The following is a 22516-nucleotide window of genomic DNA, read 5'->3' on the forward strand; positions in this document are numbered from 1 at the left end:
AACCTGTCCAAGTCACCCTGCATCCTCATACCATCCTCCTCACAGTTCACACTGCCACACAACTTGGTGTCATCCGCAAATTTGCTAATGTTACTTTTAATCCCTTCATCTAAGTCATTAATGTATATTGTAAATAGCTGTGGTCCCAGCACCGAGCCTTGCGGTACCCCACTAGTCACTGCCTGCCATTCTGAAAGGGACCCATTTATCCCTACTCTTTGTTTCCTGTCTGCCAACCAGTTTTCTATCCATGTCAGCACCCTACCACCAATACCATGTGCTCTAATCTTGCCCATTAATCTCCTATGTGGGACCATATCAAAGGCTTTCTGAAAGTCCAGGTATACTACATCCACTGGCTTTCCCTTGTCCATTTTCCTAGTTACATCCTCAAAAAATTCCAGAAGATTAGTCAAGCATGATTTCCCCTTCATAAATCCATGCTGACTCGGAACGATCCTGTTACTGCTATCCAAATGTTCCGCAATTTCTTCTTTTATAATTGACTCCAGCATCTTCCCCACCACTGATGTCAGGCTAACTGGTCTATAAGTTTATGTGTAGGAAGGAACTGCAGATGCTGGTTTAAACCAAAGATAGACACAAAAACCTGAACTAACTCAGCAGGACATGCAGCATCTCTGGATAGTAGGAATGAGTGACGTTTTGGGTCGAGATGTCTGAAGAAGGGTCTCGGCCCAAAACGTCTATTATCATTATGTTTTTGCTGGGTTTCAGAGCAATCCTATTATCTGTTATTTCCCTGTAACTTATTCCTTCACACATGCTTATTTACAACCCCTGTCCCTATCCTCCCCGCCCCAACAACAATTCCCTCACCAGCCACTGACAACAAGGATAATTTACCATCACCAATTAACTTAGTAGCTGCAATATGAGATGGGGAGCATTCAAGGGAAAACCAAACAGATACATGGAGATTGTGCAGATACCACATCAGAGGTCAGAATCAAATCAACATTGCCAGAAATGTGAGGTAGTAGCACTAACTGCAGTGAAGCGTGGACAGAATGCTTGTCAATACCCCAAGAATCAATGGAGTTGTAATAGTGTCACCGCAGCCTTCGCAGTTCCAAAGATGCCTTCCATGATATCCCTTGGACAATCAAGCTCCAACAAGTGCGTGGGGTGTGAACATGATCAACATTAGTCCAAAATAAGATGTTTTACATGAGGTAATTAGCATGCACATATTCAGTTTGCCTGCACTCCAGCCATTATAGTAAAGGAATGCAGGTAGCTCCCTCCAAATATGGTCAAGTTTAACACTGACCCATACAGCTGAACTGTTATAATTAACTTACGAGTCCTTGGTACGAAACACTCTGTGCACCCAAAATTCCATTCTATAGGACTGACTTTGCTCAATTCATTGTGGACAATATGCACACAAGTAACAATTACCATTTTAGTAAAGTTCTATTCACAGCACTGATCAGCCATAAACCTTCTCAGTTCTAACACCATAAGTTAAGTTTGATCATTCTGCCATATGGTTGAAGTTCTGTTTGTGTTGTCACCCAATCTGCTGTATTAGCAGCACTTTGTGCTACTTCATGTAACAATGAGATTAGGCTAAAATATGTGGTTTCTGAACTGAAGCATTTACAATTTTAGAAATACTTTAAGAAAACTCAAACTTGGCTTGCATGCCATTCTGGAACAACATTCAGTTCAATGTTGCCAACAGTCCAACAATATTGATTTCCAATGGCATGAAATAGAGGGAGTCATGAAATAGTGGTGGTGTGAACTTCCACTGAAATGGGGTTAGAAGTTGATGGGAAATTGAAACATGGGGCAAAGATGTAGAAACTGACAGGAAGTGTCACAGACATGCAAAGATGGAGATTTATAATTGTCTTGTCCTTGGAGACCATATGAAGTTTAAGGAAAGTATTCTGCTATCTTGGATCAAAAGGAGGGCTGTCAAAAGGTTAATGGGGAAAAAAGATCATGTGACACATGATCACGTGACATTAGCGCACATAACAGTAGATTACAATCTTATTTCAGATTCTACCATAATTTGCCACATAATGCTTGGATCCTGTGTCATTCAATGAATCATGAATCATTGAAATATATAGCATGGAACAGGCTCTTTGGCTCATGCCAACCATTGAACTCCCGTTCATCCTAGTTGTATGTTCTCCCACTTTCTCATCCACTCACCCACACTGTTGGGGCAATTTATTGAGCCCAAATATCCTACAAACCCGCACATCTTTGGGATGTAGGGGGGAACTGGATCACCCGGAGGAAACCCAGGTGGTCACTGGGAGAACATGCAAACTCCACCCAGACAGCGCCCAAGATCAGGATCAAACCTGGGTCTCTGGCACTGTGAGATAGCAGCCCCACAAGCTTTGCCACTGTGCTGTTGATTGTAGTGTGTTGTGGCTAATCAAGAAAAGCATTCACATGTGTACTTTTAACCACTTTGTATACCTGTCCTGCTGCCTTTGAGCACGTGAACATGCATTCCAAAGTTCATATTTCTCATTTCTCCTCAATCTCATTCCATTTATTTTGTTTTCTCATGCTTTGAAGCATTGTGTCAACACTTGCTTGTATTAAATTCAGTTTGCTACTTTTCTGTCGAACTAACCAGATTACAAGATTTACCCCACCAGGAATCTCTCAAGGGACTCCAGTTTTTCGCCGAACAGAGACCCAATCAATTTCCCTCCACCAACATTATAGTCTGCCAGGTAGAAATTGTCCTCACCTTCAACAACTTTTCCGCTTCTTTTTTACAAGTTAAAGATATAACCATGGAGACTCACATGGGCTCCATCTATGGCTGCCTTTTTAATGGCAAATTGTCCTTGTTCAAAATGTACAGTGGCACCATTCCCCAACGCTTTCTCTGCTATATCAGCAACCACATTGGAGCTGCCTTCTGCACCTCTACAGAAATTGATTTCATTAACATCACCACTCACTTATACCCTACCCTCATATAAACTTGTCCACCTCTGATACCTCTCTCCCCTTCCCTGATCTCTCTGTCTCCATCACAGGGGACAGGCTATCAACTGATGTCTACTACAAGCCCACCAACTCCCTCTATTATTTGGAACATACTTCCTCCAAACCTGCTTCTTACAAAAATGCTATCCCTTACTCGCAATTTCTCCATCTCTGCTGCATCTGCTCCCAATTTGTGGGTTTCCAAACAAGGACATCCGAGATGACTTTTTTCTTTTGTAAACATGGTTTTCCCCTTTGCTGACGAAGATGAATTACTCACCTTCCAATCTCTCTCTGTGTTCCGTAGTTCTGCTCTCGCTTTCCGCACCCCCCCCCCCCCCCCAGAAAAAGGATAGAGTTCCCCTGGTCCTAAACATTCACCTCACCAGCCTCCACATCAAACGCACCATTCTCTGATATTTCCACCATCTCCAACATGATCCCACCACCTGTCACACCTTCTCATCTCCATCCTTTTCCGCCTACTGCAGAGACTGCTCCCTCGGCAAATCCTTGGTTCACTCATCCCTTCCCACCCAAACCACACTTTCCCCAGGTACATTCCCTTACAAGCACAGGAGATGTAACACCTGGCCTTATATCTCCTCCCTTGACTTCATTCAGGGACCCCAACAGTCCTTCCAGGTGAGAAAGAGGTTTTCATGCGCCGCCTCTCAACTCATCTACTGCATCTGGTGTTCCTTCTTTATATTGGTGAGACCACGAGACCATTTCACCAAAAACCTGCATTTGCTCTGCCAAGGCTTACTGTATCTCCTGGTTGCTAACCATTTCAACTCCTCTTCTCTTTCTTATATTGACCTTTCTGTCCTGATCCTCCTCCATTGTCAGAGTGAGACCACATGCAAACGAGAGGAACAGCGCTTCATATTCCACTTGGGTCACTTCAAACCCAACGGTATGAACAATTGATTTCTCCAATTTTAGGTAACTAACCAAACCCTGCACTCCTTTTTTCACCCACTCCTTTCTTTCCCCCATCTGTCCATTCTGGCCCACCTGAACCCTCCTCTTTCACCTTTGTTGCTTCCTCAAACTTCACAATTCATAAATGATAGGAGTAGAAATAGGCCACTCGGCCCATCAGGTTTACTCCGCCATTCAATCATGGCTGATCTATCTCTCCCTCCTAACCCCATTCTCCTGCCTTCTCCCCATAACCTCTGACACCCGTATTCGCAACTATTCAATCCTTTTGTCTTACACTTTCTGTGGGGTCTGCTTTACTTCCTCATCGTCCACCCTGGGTAGTTCTACAGAAGTGGCAAAAGTTGCAGCAAAGCATCAACTACGGTGCTCTGAAGCACCAATTGCCACTTTTGATTGTTGTAGTTAACATACGAAAGAAAGAAAGAAAGAAAGAAAGAAAGAAAGAAAGAAAGAAAGAAAGAAAGACACCTATTGTCTTTTCATCTCTGGCTTTTGCCCAATGATCTGCCTATCCACCTCCTCCCCTCACCTGTATCCACATTTGCTTAGCTTTGTCCTGCCCCCTACTCTCTTCCAGCCTTCATCCCCCTCCCACACCACAACCAGTGAAGAAGGATCCTGACCCCCCAAAAAAAATCACCTATCCACGTTCTCCAGAGATGCTGCCTAACCTGCTGAGTTACTCCAGCGCTTTGTGACTTTTCTTTTGTCAACCAGCATCTGCAGATTGTTATTTATACAGATTACATTATTCTTTTGGAATTGAAAACTTTCCTCCCCTCTGTCAACTAGAAAGACAAGTTCTAGCCTTTACTTACTTTTGTCAACCTTTTGCAGTCCTTTAATCTTTCCCATTTGCCAGAATCTGTGCTTTTTAGGTATTTTCATGCATTATCTCTAATATTATATTGTCCCTTTCTTTTTCCAGAACCTGAAATACCAGGATAAATTTGCAGAAATAATAAAGAGTGAGGGAGTGGATGGAGTTGCAGACAGATGCAAATATATCAAAATGTCTATGTTACTGCCCGATATTAATCATTGTGGTAAAGGGGGGGTGGGGGGGATCACATTAAAGATTGTATAGATTTGGTATAGCAGAGATATGGTTGTAATTTGTAAATTAAAAATATGGAAACTGCCAAGGAAAACGAGACAGAAGATGACAAATATAGGAAAGAACTGCAGATGCTGGTTTAAATCGAAGGTAGACACAAACTGCTGGAGTAACTCAGCCAGACAGACAGCATCTAAGTTACTCCAGCAGTTTGTGTCTACCTTCGATTTAAACCAGCATCTGCAGTTCTTTCCTACACATTTTGTCTGCAAAATCTCCTCAAGGTATGTCTACTTTGAAGGAGTTCTCCCATCTCCCAGCTAACAATGATCTATTCTACATTTTCCTTGATCTCCTTTCCCATTGTTCTATTTTCACACCTTACACTTCCTTATCTATGTATCTCCCTCTCCCCTGACATCAGTGTGAAGAAGGAACTCGATCCGAAACATCACCCATTCATATTCTCCAGAGATGCTACCTGTCCCGCTGTGTTACTCCAGCAGTTTGTGTCTACGTTCAATGACAATTGTAGGGACAGGCATTTCAGTAGTGGGTTGGTGAGGGAAGGGTAGATACAGCAGTATTATTAAGGCCGGTATCAGTTGGCTTAGGAAGTTTGGGATCTGTGCATTACAACCGAGCTAAGAGTCAAACATCACACTGTCATTACTCGCCTTTGCTCATGGCCTGGAAGCTGTCGGAGACTACAGAGTGTTGGATTGTGAAATTTGAGATATATTGTGGAAACAGGCCCTTTGGCCCACCGAGTCCGCACCGACCAGCGATTCTCGCACACTAGGGACAATTTTTTCACTTATACCAAGCCAATTAACCTACAAACCTGTATGTCTTTGGAATGTGGGAGGAAACCAAAGATCTTGGAGAAAACCCACGCGGTCACAGGGAGAACGTACAAACTCCGTACAGACCGCACCCTTCGTCGGGATCGAACCCGGGACTCCAGTGCTGCACTCGTTGTAAGTCAGCAACTTACTGCTGCACCACCGTGCCGCCCCTGGATTGGTGGGGGTTTGCTGGAAGCAGACTTGGATGTCTTCAGTTTTGTTGAAGTGTGTCAAAGGAGGTTCATGCTCATTCACGTCTTGGTATTGATTTACCATTTGGACATCAATTTGGTCAAGCTGCCGAGGGAGGTGGTAGATACACAGTAGAGTGAAAACCTTCTAACAGTAATTCTCTCGAGTGTGCCCATGTAGTGGATTCACCACCAGTGGAAACAGTCTTACCAAATGAAAAATTGTCATAATTTTACAGTAAACCTTGTTGGTTTCGTACTTCATTAGTGATATTACAATGAATGAAAAATTGCAAATGTTCTCATAACCTTGCATTCCTCGTTTTGTGACTGTGAAATTTCACCATGCCTTTTCATGATTCCAGTAATTTTCCAAACATTACACACCATGCACCAGCTGTGGCAGATAAAAACAGGTACAAATTCAAGATCAATTCCTCGCTTTTGTTATTTATTGCCCATGTATATAATATTCAAAACTCCACGTGTTTTCTGGCTTTTGTCAATAGTCAATAGTCAATAGTCGTTTATTTGTCACATACACATAAATGTGTAGTGAAATGAAACATTACCCGCAGTTGAACAATAAGACCAATAAGAATAATCAATAAAAATGCAATAACACATACAATCACAAACTAACACCAAACAAAAAAGAAACATCCATCACAGTGAGTCTCCTCCAGTCCCTCTTCACTGTGATGGAAGGCCACAATGTCTTTTCTCTTCCCCTGCCGTCTTCTCCTGCGGTCAGGCTGTTGTCGTTGTCACGTTGGGGCGGTCGGGGCTCCCGACATTGAAGCCCCCGCTGGGCGGTGAAAAATCCCGTGGCCTATTCCAGGCCGCGCCGGACGGTGAAAGGTCCGCGGCGGGCCGACCCAAGCCCCGCGATTCGGGGCGGGCGAACACGCTGCCTCTGCCGCTGCCGGTGCTCCCGATGTCGGCCCCCATCCAGGGGCCTGCGGGCTTCCGACGTCCACGCGGCCCGCGCCGGAGCCTCCGGAGACGAGTCGCAGCCGCTCCCGCAGCATCCGCAGGCAGCCAGCACCGCAGGTGGTGAGTCCGGGCCGCGGGCTCTGCGAACCAGAGCCCCAGGTGGTCCCAGGTGCATGGCCGATGGTAGGCCGCAGCGGGAACGGGGACACGACACAGAAACAAAGGTCGCGCCTCCGTTCGGGAGAGAGAATTTTACAGTTCCCGTTCCCCCCCCACCCCCGCACACACACACATAACATACAAACCCTACACCATATTAAAACTACAATTCATACAAAAACAACAAAAAACACAAAAGACAGACGGACTGCAGGCAAGCCGCAGCTGCGACGGCAGCGCTGGCTCCTCCCAAAACCTCCCTCTCTCTCACTCACTCAAAGATATATGTAACTGTACCCAAAGGTCACTTTGGCCTTCCTTGCCTTTGCACATGGAAAGGCAAAATAAAAGTCATTTTGATGAATTAACCAACTTCAGGCGACGACAACGAGAAGATAAGTTGAACTAGATCAACGAAGAATAAATAAGAAAGAGTATTTTAAATGCTGGGGATCTGAAAAAAAAGCAGAAGTGGGAGAAATATTCTGCAGACCTGCCAGCATTTCACTGTTATTTATTGAATCAAGCTGTATGTAAATTGACGATTAATTTTTCCCGGCATTAAACAGTGATGGAGACAGCAGATTAGTGTCTTGGATAGAAATCTTTTGTACAATTTACATCAGTGGTGAGGATGAATGAATCTGGCTGCAAAATTATTTTATGGCACATATTTTGCAGTTATGTTTGCACTAAATATCATAAGAAACTGCAGTTTCATGAATTTAGTCACTGGTTCGAACTTTTGCAGTTTTTGAAAAATGCTACATTGAAATCGGATGCAATTTGTTGGTTTTAATACATAGCAGTCGGAATTATAACTAGATCGTTTTATGTGTTGATTTTTAAAATATCTGCAACATCACTGAGTCAAAGAGAACAGAGAAACTACAAATAAACTTGTGACAACTAGTTAAAGTTCTGTGAGCAGAAAAAAAACGCTGGGGGTTTCAGCAGGTCAGTCATCAACCATGGAGAGAAATGGATGATTTCACGTTTCAGGTCAGGATCTTTCTTTAGATCTCTAACTTGAAATGTTGTCTGTCCATTTCCATCCACACATGGATAATCTGACCCACTGAGATCCTCGGTCTAACAGAAGGAACTGCAAATAAGGGACAAAAGTTTAGGGGTAACATGAGGGGTAACTTCTTTACTCAGAGGGTGGTGGCTGTGTGGAATGAGCTTCCGGTGGAAGTGGTGGAGGCAGGCTCGATTTTATTATTTAAGAGTAAATTGGATAGGTATATGGATGGGAGGGGATTGGAGGGTTATGGTCTGAGAGCAGGTAGATGAGACTAGGTCAGAGAAAGTGGTCGGCGTGGACTGGTAGGGCCGAACGGGCCTGTTTCCGTGCTGTAATTGTTATATGGTTATATGGTTATAAATGTTGGAATCTTGCATTGAACACAAAGTGTTTTCCCCTACAACAACCATTCTGAAAAAGGATCTTGAAACGTTGCCTATCCATGTCCACCATAGATGCTGCTTGACCCGCTGAGTTACTTCAGCACTTTGAGATCCTCCAGCAGTTCCTTTTTCACGTAAGATTCCAACATCTTCAGTCTCTTGTGTCTCCAATTAACGTTCTGTACTGTCTGTAACTTTCAGTTAATTGGGGAACTGATTGTAGCATGGGTTATCCCCATTCTTCTGATTAGTTCACTGTGAAAATGAAAAACTATTCCTCCAGTGTCAACATGCACACAGACACAAACATCAATAGGAACGGCCATTATGAAGCCTAATTAACTTCAAGATAATGGGAATATTACAATGTACAATATTGTTCATTTTTCTAAATAATTTATGTAAGTTTATATAAATTATTTAGAATTGATGCATCACAATTGTATTGCTCTACATTAATTTTTTTATATCTGCTTTATATGGCTCCACTTAAAAATAATTATCTGACCAAGAATCACTAAGTATAGGACTAAATTTTAATTGCAGTAAATTTTATGTAAAGCCATTTAACTGCTTAAAGAATGTTTTTGTATTTGAGCTGTTGATTCACATGAAGAACAACACACAGCGACCCCCTGTGTTACAGCAATTTGGGTAGTGGAAATTTGCCCTAAGCTTATTCATAAATCACTACCAAAAATTAAATTTATACAAAAAACAAAATACACAGACAAAGAAGTTTTTTTCAACTCCGTCCTTGACGCATGTGCAGATTATGCAGCATCGCGTTGCGGAAGATCTCGGTATAGACTGTTTCTCAAAACAATCTGAGAACATTGTCGGTCACAAGGAGAACATGCAAACTCCGCACAGACAGGACCCGAGGTCAGGCTCGTACCCAGGTCTCTGACACGGTGAGGCAGAAGCTCCACCAACTCTGCCACTGTGCCGCCACAATCAGTTCATATTTGCACTGTAGAAATGAACTACTTTTTGTTGTATCTTCCAGTGCTGAAAAAAAGCAGTGGAAAACAATAGCATATAGTTGATATTTTACCTTCAGTTAACCCTGTATTCTAATATCTGTAAAGACATTGATCTCATCATTCCAAAGACATTGCACTCCTGTTGATTTCAGTCAAACCTTACACATTAAACTATTTCAGAATAATTGTACTGACTATAATAATGGTAAAAAATGAAAAATGGCAACTATCACAATGCATTTTTTTGCTCTCATAAGAATCTTTTGAATTAACATTTTTGCACATTTCATTCTGTTGCAATCATTTTGGTTTTCCAATAGTTCAATATATAACATGAAATTTAAAACATAATGATTTTAGTCCTTTTTTATTTTCCACGCGGAGCAATTGAATGTTGCTGACAAGGCCAGCACTTGTTGCTGATTCTTGGATGCCCTTGAGAAGTCACTGCGGAACAGCTTTCTTGAATTCCGCAGTACTTGAAGTGAAAGTCCTCCCACAAAGTTATGTCCAAGATGTTGATGAAGGAATGCTCAAGCATTTCTGAGTCAGGATGATGATTTGAGGGGGAAACTCAAATGATGGCATTACCATTCCTGCTGCTCTTGTCCTTCCAGTGATTACAGTCTGAGGAGGTTCTGCCGGCAAAGCCTTCACAAGTTGCTAAAGTGCATCATGTTAATGGCACACTCAGCAGCTGGAAATGAAGGCAATGAGTGTTTTAGAGCGACAATCTTCAAATTGTTTTATCGGCGGATGATATATATTTTCAGGCTGCTTTTATCCAGTGAAGTGGAGAATATATTAAGGAGTCAGGAAAACACAGAATTCACAGCTTTGGGGCTACTTTTGCAGCAACAATATTTATGTGAATGATCCAGTTAAGTTTCTCATCGTTAGTGAGTGCAGTGATGGCAATGCCATTGAATATAAGGTAGTATAGTTAGTGTCAGTTTGAGCAGCATAGCGGCGCAGCAATAGAGTTGCTGTCTTACAGCGCCACAGGCCCAGGTTCAAACCTAACTATGGGTGCTGTCTGTACAGAGTACGTTCTCCCTGTGGCCAGATGGGTTTTCTCCGAGTACTCCAGTTCCCTCCCACGCTCCAATGACGTACAGGTAAAGACATTCTGGCCTTCCATCACAGTGAGGAGGTGACTGGAGGAGACTCACTGTGATGGATGTTTCTTTTGTTTGGTGTTGGTTTATGATTGTATGTGTTATTGCATATTTTTATTGCTTATTTTTATTGGTCTTATTGTTGAACTGCGGGTAATTTTTCATTTCACTGCACATTTATGTGTATGTGACAAATAAATTGACTATTGACTATTGATTGTTTGTAGGTTAATTGGCTTCGGTAAAAATTGTAAAATTGTCCCCAATGTAGTTGGATAGTGTTAGTGTACGGTGTGATCGCCGGTCGGCACAGACTCGGTGGACCAAAGGGCCTGTTTCAGCATTGTATCTCTAAAGTCTAAAGTTGCATTTATTCGAGATGAGCATTTTCTAGCACTGGTTTGGCATAACAGTCACTTGCCTATTGTCAGCACAAGCCTAAATGTGGTTCAGAAGGTGCAGTAGGAAGGATTTGCTGTACAATCATTAGAAAATATTCCCAAATGTAAAAGAAGAAAGGTCATCTATGAAGCTAGTTAACATGGTTTGGTCTGCTATAATATCCTCAAGAATTCCTGCAGTGATGTCTGTGGCTGGTATGTTTGGCCGATGTTTAAAATGTCTTTCTGGCATAAGATATGTCCCAAACCTTGATTCCCATTGATTTATTTTTTTACCAATGCTCCATGATTCCAAACGAGGACAAAAGTTGAATGCTGAAAACATTAATCTCGCATCTAGAATTCAGTTATTTGTCCGTTTTCTGAACAAAAGTAGCCCTGATGAAACACAAGTTGAACATCTGAAAACAGGTTAATGGAATATCGCTTTATGACATTCCCTATTATTTTGTTAATGATTGCAAGTAAGCTGACGGGGTGATAATTAACCTTCATTTTCTGGACAAAATATACGTGGTTAAATGTCAATATTGGTTTAGCGATGTGTCAAATAATATTGGATGGCATCATCAACACTGCAGCCAGAGTGTTGTTGAGTCCATCATCTTTGTTGTAACCAGTCACAACTGGATACAACTATTCAGTGAAAGTTGCCATTTCCTGACATCACATAGAAAAGTAATATCAACATTAGATGAGAGTTAATGATAGTAAAGGATCTCGTGAAAACCCTGAGATTGATTATGTGCTCAGGACATACAACTGAAAATATTTATGAATGTTTTTGTTCAGTCTCTTACAATCACAGTTACAGATATGAGTGGAGAAATGCCAGACGGAATTTAATGCGAGCAAATGTGAAGTGTTGCTCTATGGGAGGTCAAATGTAACGGGAAAATATCCAGTTAATGAAGGAAAATTAACAACATTGATGTACAGAGGGATCTTGGAGTTCAAGCCTTGACCCCCGGATCGTAGCAACACCTGTGTATAGAGTGATAAAGAAGGCAGAAACTTACCTTCATCGGTCAGGGCGAAGATAGACACAAAAAGCTGGAGTAACTCAGCGGGTCAGATAGCATCTCTGGAGAAAAGGAATAAGTGATGTTTTGGGTTGAGACTTTTCTTCAGTCAGGGCATTGAGTATAAGAGTCAAAAAGTAACGTCGCAGCTGTATAAAACTTTGGTTAGGCTGCATTTGGAGTACTGTGTGCAGTTCTTCTCACCGCATTACAGGAAGGTTGTGGAGACTTTGGAGAGGTGCAGAAGAGATTTACCAGGATGCTGCTACGATTAGAGGGTATTAGTTAAAAGGACAGTTAGGCCAAACTTGCACTGTTTTTTTCTCTAGAGTGTCAGAGTTTAGTTTAGTTTAAAGATATAGTGTGGATATGGAGTGGGCTCCCAGTCTTTCACTGAGCAGGTCCATGTGAATCCCAACAGAATCATTTATCCTTCAAATTAGATACAGAACATACGAGGAACTGAAAACTTTAAAACTGCAACATTCTGGGGATCATAACAGCAGTAAAACAGATCAACATGAAGTTTTTTGTTCTCGTGATTTCCAGTGGAAGGCTTTTACTTCCACCACCTCAGATACACAGTCCCTAAATGTTAACATAGCTGATGCAAACTGCAGTAAAAAATGATCAAGGCCATAATGAATGACAGAAGTAGTTCAGGTCAAAAGCATGCAAACAGGTGTGTGTTATTTACAGAAATAAAACAATATAGACTCAATATGATCGGAGAAAATGTTGATTATTGTTTGTTAGATGCTCTTCTTCTCTCATCTGGTCATACCTAATTATAACAGTGACACCAGTTAAGCTGTGCGCATGGTTGGTTGCAACTTGTATTTGAGCTTTTGTCTGTACAGTTCTCCAGAGTTGAATATCACTGTTACTCAGTCACTCATTTAGATGCAGAGCTGCAAGGAAACACAATCTTTATTTGTGGCAATCAGACATCCTGTACAAGCATGGCAAAATCAATGTTAGGTATAACTATATGACACAGCCTCTTAAGATAGTAGCAACCCACAACCTTAAAGTGGCGCGTTGCTTAGTAGCAAGTACACATATAGGCCACAAATAGCGGTGAATTTCTGAAGCAGTGTTTCATTTTTAGCTCTTCCAAATCAACAAACTGCATTTAGTGCTCAAATTCTCTTCCCTCTACACTGTAAAAATTCAAATAGGGTGACAGTTCATTCAGTCTCCTGCCTAAATATATAATATATATTCAGGGACTCAACCTCCAAAGGTCTTTGGGATAGAGTCATGAACAGTCCACAACCTTGAGCTGCTAGTTGCCTGTAAATTTAATTTTCCATCTCACTCCCACTCTAATCTCTTGTGTCTTTGGCTTATTATACTCGTGAGGCCCAACGTTGTCCTTGAACTTGGCACATCCAACCATCATGACTCAAAAACAAAATGGACAATTTCAGGTAACCAGCCTTTCCAGTTTTATCAGACATGACTATAATGTCCCCGTCATTTTTGTTTCTTTCCCCAGATGCAGCCTGACCGGCTGAGTATTTCTCGCAGTAATTGTTTTTACCTTGGATTTCCTGCATCTACATTGTTTTGTTCTATAATGTATTGATTTATTAAAGCAATATTTTTTTCTCATTGTTTTTTCCTCTTCCCTCTTCTACTTCATCCATCTCCATCTCCTGACAGCTCCCCCAGGACTTAGCCGCTCTCACTCAGCTGGCACTTGTGCCATTTGGTCTCTCTTGATCTCCAAACATATTGCAAACATTCTCTTTGGCTCTCCACAACTTAAAACATGTTTGATTTTAAACTTGATTCACATTGATGAATGGCCATTAGCCTAAAACATTCGATCTGTTTCTCTCCCTACAGACACTTCAAGACCTGCTGAATATTTCCAGCATTTTTTTGCTTTTAAATTCGTTGCCAACCTGGCAAAGACCAAAACAACAGCCATCTGCAACACAAAAAGATAAGCCAACATGATATCAATGAAAGCTTTCATGGAAGCACAGATTGGTCTAAGTATATTTGTCACAGGATGTCTTTCTCCAAATATATATCAGAAAAATATTGCCGTAGAAAATCTCCCCAAACAAAATACTTGCTAACTTTTAAGCAGACTTTAAAAGGAGCGATGAGGTGGAAAGTTAATGGGATGGAATTCATAAGTTCTTTAGTTCATAAGTGATAGGAGCAGAATTAGGCTATTCGGCCCATCAAGTCTACTCTGCCATTCAATCATGGCTGATTTATCTCTTGTTCTCAACCCCATTCTCCAGCCTTTTCCATAACCCCTGACACCCATACTAATCAAGAATCTAATTATCTCTGCCTTTAAAAAATCCATTGACTTGGCATCTACAGCCTTTAGACAATAGACAATAGACAATAGGTGCAGGAGTAGGCCATTCAGCCCTTCGAGCCAGCACCGCCATTCAATGCAATCATGGCTGATCACTCTCAATCAGTACCCCGTTCCTGCCTTCTCCCCATACCCCCTCACTCCGCTATCCTTAAGAGCTCTATACAGCTCTCTCTTGAAAGCATCCAACGAACTGGCCTCCACGGCCTTCTGAGGCAGAGAATTCCACACCTTCACCACTCTCTGACTGAAAAAGTTCTTCCTCATCTCCGTTCTAAATGGCCTACCCCTTATTCTTAAACGGTGGCCCCTTGTTCTGGACTCCCCCAACATTGGGAACATGTTTCCTGCCTCTAATGTGTCCAATCCCCTAATTATCTTATATGTGTCAATAAGATCCCCCCTCATCCTTCTAAATTCCAGTGTATACAAGCCTAATTGCTCCAGCCTTTCAACATACGATAGTCCCGCCATTCCGGGAATTAACCTAGTGAACCTACGCTGCACGCCCTCAATAGCAAGAATATCCTTCCTCAAATTTGGAGACCAAAACTGCACACAGTACTCCAGGTGCGGTCTCACCAGGGCCCGGTACAACTGTAGAAGGACCTCTTTGCTCCTATACTCAACTCCTCTTGTTATGAAGGCCAACATTCCATTGGCTTTCTTCACTGCCTGCTGTACCTGCATGCTTCCTTTCAGTGACTGATGCACTAGGACACCCAGATCTCGTTGAACATCCCCTCTTCCTAACTTGACACCATTCAGATAATAATCTACCTTTCTATTCTTACTTCCAAAGTGAATAACCTCACACTTATCTACATTAAACTGCATCTGCCATGTATCCGCCCACTCACACAACCTGTCCAAGTCACCCTGCAGCCTTATTGCATCTGCCTCACAATTCACACTACCCCCCAGCTTAGTATCATCTGCAAATTTGCTAATGGTACTTTTAATCCCTTCATCTAAGTCATTAATGTATATCGTAAATAGCTGGGGTCCCAGCACCGAACCTTGCGGTACCCCACTGGTCACTGCCTGCCATTCCGAAAGGGATCCATTTATCCCCACACTTTGCTTTCTGTCTGTCAACCAATTTTCTATCCATGTCAGTACCTTACCCCCAATACCATGTGCTCTAATTTTGCCCACTAATCTCCTATGTGGGACCTTGTCGAAGGCTTTCTGAAAGTCGAGGTACACCACATCCACTGACTCTCCCCTGTCAATTTTCCTAGTTACATCCTCAAAAAATTCCAGAAGATTAGTCAAGCATGATTTCCCCTTCGTAAATTCATGCTGACTCGGAATGATCCTGTTACTGCTATCCAAATGCTCAGCAATTTCGTCTTTTATAATTGACTCCAGCATCTTCCCCACCACTGATGTCAGACTAACTGGTCCATAATTACCCGTTTTCTCTCTCCCTCCTTTCTTAAAAAGTGGGATAACATTTGCTATCCTCCAATCCACAGGAACTGATCCTGAATCTATAGAACATTGAAAAATGATCTCCAATGCTTCCACTATTTCTAGAGCCACCTCCTTAAGTACCCTGGGATGCAGACCATCAGGCCCTGGGGATTTATCAGCCTTCAGTCCCATCAGTCTACCCAAAACCATTTCCTGCCTAATGTGGATTTCCTTCAGGTCCTCCATCACGCTAGGTTCTCCGGCCCCTAGAACATTTGGGAGATTGTGTGTATCTTCCTCAGTGAAGACAGATCCAAAGTAACGGTTTAACTCGTCTGCCATTTCTTTGTTCCCCATAATAAATTCCCCTGCTTCTGTCTTCAAGGGACCCATATTTGACTATTTTTTTCCTCTTCACGTACCTAAAAAACTTTTGCTATCCTCCTTTATATTATTGGCTAGTTTACCCTCGTACCTCATCTTTTCTCCCCGTATTGCCTTTTTAGTTAACTTTTGTTGCTCTTTAAAAGAGTCCCAATCCTCTGTCTTCCCACTCTTCTTTGCTATGTTATACTTCCTCTCCTTAATTTTTATGCTGTCCTTGACTTCCCTTGTCAGCCACAGGTGTCTCTTACTCCCCTTAGAGTCTTTCTGCCTCTTTGGGATAAATTGATCCTGTAACCTCTGCATTATTCCCAGGAATACCTGCCATTGCTGTTCTACCGTCTTCCCTGCTAGGGCCTCCTTCCAGTCAATTTTGGCCAGCTCCTGCCTCATGCCTCTGTAATCCCCTTTGCTATACTGTAATACTGACACTTCCGATTTTCCCTTCTGCCTTTCCATTTGCAGAGTAAAACTTATCATGTTGTGATCACTGCCTCCTAATGGCTCTTTTACCTCTAGTCCCCTTATCAGATCAGGATCATTACACAACACTAAATCCAGAATTGCCTTCTCCCTGGTAGGTTCCAGTACAAGCTGTTCTAAGAATCCATCTCAAAGGCACTCTACAAACTCTCTTTCCTGGGGTCCATTTCCAACCTGATTTTCCCAGTCTACCTGCATGTTGTAGCAATGCATTCCACAGATTCATCACCCTCTGACCAAATAAATTCCTCCTCATCTCCTTTCAATTCCAGGGTGAGACCCAGACAATTGAAACCATTCTGAACTGAACCAGCACCGCACCTCAGTATCTTATTTGCTTTGATATGATGTTGGCTTGAAGGAAGTTAGGGACCCATCAGATCAGTGGAAGAATATGGAATTTCCAGAGAGAAATCGTGGAGATCAAAATGAGCAAATTTGAAGAATAAGGCTTTGGAGGAATTAGACAAATAGATGTGGCCTTCCAGCACATGGGAGATGGTTGAATGACACTTGATCTGATCCAGCGTACAGAGGGAGAGCTTTGTATGAGTTAAGATATTGAGGTGTGGTGCTGGTTCAGTCCAGAATGGTTTCAATTATCTGGGTCTCACCCTGGAATTGAAAGGAAATGAGGAGGAATTTATTTGTATGAGTTAAGAAAGGATGGAAGACAGGAGGCTGGCCAGGGGAGCTTGAGAACAATCAAACCTGGAAGTAACAAAGGCATGGGCATGAGTATGAGCAGCAGAAATATTGAACCAGTGGAGGAAACAAATAGTACTAAAGAGTCACAGAGTCATATAGCTTGGAAACATCAACCCATTGTGTCCATGCTGAGACAAAGCACCCATCTGATTTAACCCAATTTTCCATCATGCAACTTGATGAACTCTGCTCCCACCCTTCACCACTTTTGCTTTTACCTTCTATAGTAGAGGCAATTTACATTATCAATCAACCTACCAACCAGCACATCTTGGTGTGTGTGAAGATTCCATAATGGAGACAGACGTAGATGGTCTTGTTGATAGGAGGAATATCAGCGTAGATACTTAGCCAAGGTTAAATAAAAGGCCATGCTTGTGCTTAGGATAATTCAGCCTCAGACTGTGGCCATGGATGGGATTAGAATTTGCAATGAGTGAACATCACCCATGGCAGAGGTTCAGGAGAACAGGTTTACTTTTCCTGTTGTTCATTTAATGCTAGATTTTGGATCAAGTGCATTGTAGGATTGAGAAAAGTATTGGACGCTGTCAGCAAACATGAAATCTAATGCTCTTTTTTGAAACACCACCAAGGAGCATCATGGAAATAAGAAACAGGAGGGGGCTAAGGACTGAACCTTTGAGGAGCACCACGAGAGTTCCATGTGTTACTTCAAAAGCAATTAGGAGAAATAGAAAGGCAAAAAAGAAACACAGAAAAATATTATCCCATAGTTGCCCTATACCTTTTCCATGATTTCTGACAGCTTCTTTCACCTTCCCTTCATGCTTTCTCCCAAGAGCGAGTTCGGGGCCGGAGGTTTGTAATCATCAACTCTTGCTGGCCTTTCCCCCTTGAAAAAGAAAGCAGAAAGGGCCAAATTGTGTTAACTTGGCATGCATCAAAATGAAGTTCCTTGTAATGTCTGTGACATGCACAAGCAGCTAAATAATGTGACCTCAGAGGATGACTTTGCTCTCACACTATTTTTCAGTGGCTCAAAAAACATGAATATGAACAGAGGAATACTGGTGTAGAGCAAAAAACTGCAGATGCTAGTTGACAAAAAAAAGGCACAAAGTGCTGGCATAACCCAGCGGGCCAGGCAGCCCCTCTGGAGAACATGGATAAGTCACGTTTCGGGTCGAGAACCTTCTTCAGAGCTCGTGTTAGGCTTGTAATGTTTAAAGCACCATGCTAGATTGTACAATTTATAATTTCCACAGATTATGTTTGTCCTTGAAGCCACAGATCCTGCAGTAGGACTTGACTCACACTCTCTAATTTGCTAGATCTGGGGTCTTTCTCAGTTAGCCTATCCTTGAGGAACAGAGAAACTAACATGTGTATTAGTCTCTTTAGAGAATGAGATGATAGGATTCCTTGGCAAGTAAGGAAATGGCAGAGACTTTGAACCATTATGTTGTCTGTCCTTGTGGTAGAGTCACTAAAAGCAACCCAATAACAGTGGGAAATCCAGGTTAAACTTGAATAACTTAATGCAATCATTATCACTGTAGAATAAGTAGCAGTGGGGAAGTGTGAAAGGGAATTTTGGTGGGAAGAATAGAAAATGTTAAATATTGTTTAAACGTAGAGAAATTACAGAATGTTGCTCCACAGAGGGATCTGAGTGTTCCAAATAAAATAACATTAGTGTGCATGCATAACAAGTAATTTGGAAGGCAAAGGAAATGTTGGACTTCATTGTAAAAGAACAAAGGATAACAATGAGATGTCTTGCTACAATTGTACAGGATGCCAGTGAAACCACACAAAGCATACAGATTGGATCAACTTTACAGTAGGATAGACTGACTTTGGAGGTAGATTGGGGAAGGATCTCCAAGCTGTTTCCTGGGGGAAAGTGCAACACAACAAAATACAAGTGATGGAATTTTGAGAAAAACAAACAAATTGCTGACCAGCTAATTTCCTCCAGCAGTTTGATTTTTGCCTTGGATAAAGGAGTTATCTAATGATTTTGTTGAAAAACAGTTGAGAAGATTGAACGTTTGTTTGTTAGAGTTCAGGAGGAGAGGTGATTTTATTGAAATATCTAAGGGTTAGCTGGCTTGACAGGGTAAATGCTGAGGAAATAATTCGCTTTGTGGAGGAATTTAGAACGAGGGACATAGTTTCAAAGTAAGGAATGGCATATTAGGAGAGGGACATAGAGTAGAGCCCTGGGAACAGTCCAATTGGCCCACAATGTCCGCGCCGAACATGATGTCAAGTTAAACTAATTACCTTTGCCTGCATGTGATCAATATCCCTCCATTCCCTACATACCCATGTGTCTATCCAAAAGCCTATTAAATGCTACTATCGTACCTGCCTCCACCACCGCCCTGGCAGTGCATTCCAGGCACCCACCACTCTCTGTACCAAAAACTTGCCCTGCACACCTTCTTCAAATATTGCCCCTCTCACTTTAAATCTATGCTCCCTTATCTCCCAGTCTAATCTTTGATCTTGGGAGAAAGGTTCTGATTGTCTACCCTAGCTATGCCTCTCTTAAAAGTATAAATTTCTATCAGGTCTCCCCTTAACCTCCAACACTCCAGAAAATACAATCCAAGTTTGTCCAACCTCTCCATAAATCTGATACCTTCTAATCCAGGTGGTATTTTGGTAAACCTCTTCTGCACCCTCTCCAAAGCCTTCACATTATTTCTGCAATGGAGAAAACCGCACACAATGCTCCTCCGAATGTGGCCTAACCAATGTCTGAACATTTAAGAGGAGGAGAAATTCCTTCTCTCAGAGGTCTGTGACTCTTTGGAATTCTCTAACACAAGGGGTTATGGAGGCTCAGTCATTGAGTGTGTTCAAGGCAGTTTGACAGATATTTGAATAACAGGAGAATCAAAGCCTTTGATTAGGGCGGTAAATTATGTTGTGGTCAAGACCAGATTACCACAATCTGACTGTGGTGGAACAGGCTTGTGGAGCCATATACTCCTGCTCTTGTTTCCTAGTTTTGTATGTTCCCACAGTGGGAACATTTCTGATTTTCTCAGATGACGCTCAGCAGCTGTTTGAGCTTTTAATTAGATTTCAAAATTGGTTACATTTTCATTCTTCTGACAGCTCACTTGACAAGTGAAACCAAGCTGTCATTATTACTGCAGTATGAAGCCTAACCCTTTAGTTACAATTGGTATTCAAAGAAGGTCTGAGCGGGTCATGTTTTTGGTTGATTTCCTACAACTGCATGAAGAAGCAGGGAGGGACATTCTTCTCCAGTTAAACTTGACGATATATTTTGCAAAATAAATTATTTGGATTCATGGATAACAAAACAAAGGATACCTTGATTTATTCACAAAATGCTGGAGTAACTCAGCAGGTCAAGCAGCATCTCGGGAGAGAAGGAATGGGTACCTTGAGCTGCTCCAGGTCATTCATCCATCAAGTAACCAGCACATTAATTCCTTCAGTCCAGAATATTTTCAATCTTCATTTAGTGAAGTTAGCAAACAAAAACATAAACAACACTTTGTGAAAATTACATGCAGAGGTGACATTGAAAACAGCAGGTCTCCAAGAATACTGCAGTAATGCATTACACTTCTCTGATAATGTATGCCAGAGTTATGTTGACTGTTTCAACAAGTCCTACAACTGGTTACACAGCATTGCTGACACAGGACAAATGGTAGCAGTCCTGCAGTACTCTGCTTTCGACTCTTTCCAGTCAGTAATATTAATCTTCGGTTCACACTTGCATTAAGAAGGTGAAGTGATAAATCAGACTCATATTTCTCTCCATCGAACAACAGAACAGTGCAAACACCAAGTTGGTAAGATTCCACACAAATTATAGGACGACCCTATAACAAAGATGTCATGAACTGCAACCACTGTGCAATGGACTCCTTTGAACTCTGCTGCCTTCAAATATGAAATGGACTTTCATTGCTACTATGCAGCTGAATATCACAGCTTTTACCTGTCCCTTTGCTTGTCTTCTCCTTTTCTAATTGCTTTCACTGAGTTCTCATGTATCCCTCCTGTCCCCTCCCTGCATCTTCAAACTAACTTGTTTCCTCACTTTTCCAGTCTGATGAAGGGACTGACAAAACTCTGTTTTGCTTTTAGCAGATGCTACTTGATCTACTAATCGCCCCCAGAATTTTCTATATTTGTTTTAGATTTCCAGGATCTGTAATTTTTTTTAAATATCAGGTTGTAAACCTCCTCTACTAAGTATCTCAACTTGTCCAAGGCGAAGAGAAAGGTTGTGTCCAGAGCACGGGTTCCAGTGTAACTCGTTATGAGATGATATATGGATACTTTAGTTGACTTAACCATATTCGTATGGTTAATGGTCTGGAACCGGCTACGGGATTTTCTCTGCCCGGCGGGGGCTTCAATGTCGGGGGCCCCGACCGCTCTGACATGGCAAGTTCCACAGCCTGACTGCGGGAGAAGACGGCAGAGGAAGAGAAAAGACATTCTGGCCTTCCATCACAGTGAGGAGGTGACTGGAGGAGACTCACTGTGATGGATGTTTCTTTTTTTTTGTTTTGTGTTGGTTTGTGATTGTGTGTGTTATTGCTTATTTTTATTGCTCTTATTGATGGACTGTGGGTAACGGAATTTCGTCCAGAAGATTTGTTTTTTTGGATGACAATAAAGGTTATTCTGATTCTGATGGTGGCAAGCTAACATATTTACCTGCTCTTCTCCATGACCATTACTGCTGTGTGAATTAACCCATTCATTGGGAGTATCCTAGTCATTCTCTTGATTGTTGCCAAAGATCGAATGAAATTAGATTTCCACTGACCTTCCATCAACTTTGGTATTCCATGGCTGACATGGAAAAGCCATGATGATGTTTCCAGTGACTTTATCATTTGATGTGTGAATTTATGTGCTGGTGCTTGGAAGAGCATTAACAACTACTTTTGGAAGAGATGTCCTCTCGAATGAGACATCTAACAGACTGAGATGTGGGGGATATAATGGTTAGCACAAATGTATTTGCAATAAAAACTTGAAACTGTTGTAATAACAGCCTTTTGCTGAATAAACTTGTACCTGCAATGTACATACTTTTGCATTGCCATGGGTGTTCAAGTCAAATC

The sequence above is a fragment of the Rhinoraja longicauda genome, chromosome 3 (genome assembly GCF_053455715.1).
Source record: "Rhinoraja longicauda isolate Sanriku21f chromosome 3, sRhiLon1.1, whole genome shotgun sequence".
NCBI classification, from domain to species: Eukaryota; Metazoa; Chordata; class Chondrichthyes; order Rajiformes; family Arhynchobatidae; genus Rhinoraja; species Rhinoraja longicauda.